The following is a 1,765-nucleotide window of genomic DNA, read 5'->3' on the forward strand; positions in this document are numbered from 1 at the left end:
CATGGTGGCAGGAGCCGGTGTGCTGTGTTATTTTAGTTCTTCTTCCTGATGCTAACCTACCACATGTTTGCTTTGTGGGTACTTTGCCTGGAGGTACATTAAAGACGCTTTAAAACTCATCTTGTCTAATTAGGACCAAGCAAAGTGAGATGGAAAACTCAGATGAGATAAGTCTGAACAGAAGAAATAACAAGAAGTATTCAAAGAGGGAGGAAAAACTGCTTTATGTTGCCTGAGAGTTTAGGAAGAGTTCGTTTAATGGTGAAGATTGTTTGAGCAACAAAGAGAGACTTCTGCAAAACTTGGCAAATGCTTTTGCATTTCCATGGCAAAAGTCAACCAGAGACGTGGCAAAACATGCTTGGCTTGAGGACAGTATCTCCTGGAGTGACATTTAGTGAGATGCCTAGGAAGCCTCTGAAGAGTAAAGATCAAGTGGATAGAAGTCCATGGGTTATAGTTTGTCTTAAAGCATAGATGGTTCAAGAAGATTTTGAAACTACCCAAAACCAAAGCAAGTGGTTTGTGTAGTGCACCTTCTCAAAGGCTTTTCCCCAAACACCTGTGGACGTCATCAAGGAGCAGGGCAGACAGATGGGCCTATTTGGGAAACGAGATGTCTCACAGAACGTTTTTCAGTGAAGCATCTTCAGGAGTGAATTCTGTAGTTATCTGATGGAAGTCTATTTGAAAACTGAACATTTAAGTCCTACGTGAAGTTACTTGGATTTAGGAACAAATGATGAGCTCACAAAAGTGCTTGTGGAAGATATTTTAATACATTCTGGCTGCTTTCGAATATATTACTGTCACTCAAAGTGCACTGAATGAATTTCTGAAATATTAAGTACGAGATCATATACATGGTTTTAATATTTGCCTCATTAATCATTAAAACCAGGGGATCCCTTGTCTATTGAATATGTGCACTTCACTTGGTGTTTTCATAATACTTTGTAAAATTCTTGTTCGTTTCTGCACTTTAACATGTGAAAATATCTTTCACAACTCTGTTGACTGTTTCAGTATTTTATTAAACTATAAAAGCCTAAAGCAAAGGCAGAATCCAAGAGTTCATTTACATCCCAATTTTACTAAGCACAGAAACCTGATCATCTCAGAAAACCTCCAACCCAATATTTAACCTGGACAATTGACTGCTGAAAGATGATGCTTCTTCAATACAAAGATGGTATGTGTCCTCATTGCCACCCCCTGCTCTGTACCATTGCTAATAGTGAACAAGAACAGCTCTTATCATAGCTTCCAAGTTACTCTGGGTAGCTTCTAGAGCACCAAACATTCTGAACTAACCTTTACTAGGAGTACACTTAGGGATTTTCTTTTAAAAGCATTTTTACTTTCATATCACAAAGCAAAGTTTAAATTACACGGGGAAGTGCGATTAAACCTAGAAAATGTAAATTTTTTTCTTCATGAGCACTTAAGACAAAATGTGGTTTTAAAACTATACTGTGGAAAAGATCCATGCACACTTTCTCCCTCACACTTTATTAATTCTTATCTAACACTTAACATTAAAAAATTTTCTACTTCCCATGGCTCTTAAATTCTACTACCAAATAATGTTGGTGGTATATATAATAATTTTCAAAGACTCAGACTTTTATGTTTACTAGTATCTGAGAAATGATACATAAATCACAAGCATCTAAGAAATGAAAACATTCCTAATCCGTCTCTAGCAAAGCCTCATCTATCACAAGGAGTTAAGGTCTCTACTAATTTAAGCGCCTTGTTAGCA

Source organism: Ictidomys tridecemlineatus, chromosome 13, assembly GCF_052094955.1.
Source record: "Ictidomys tridecemlineatus isolate mIctTri1 chromosome 13, mIctTri1.hap1, whole genome shotgun sequence".
Lineage (NCBI taxonomy): Eukaryota > Metazoa > Chordata > Mammalia > Rodentia > Sciuridae > Ictidomys > Ictidomys tridecemlineatus.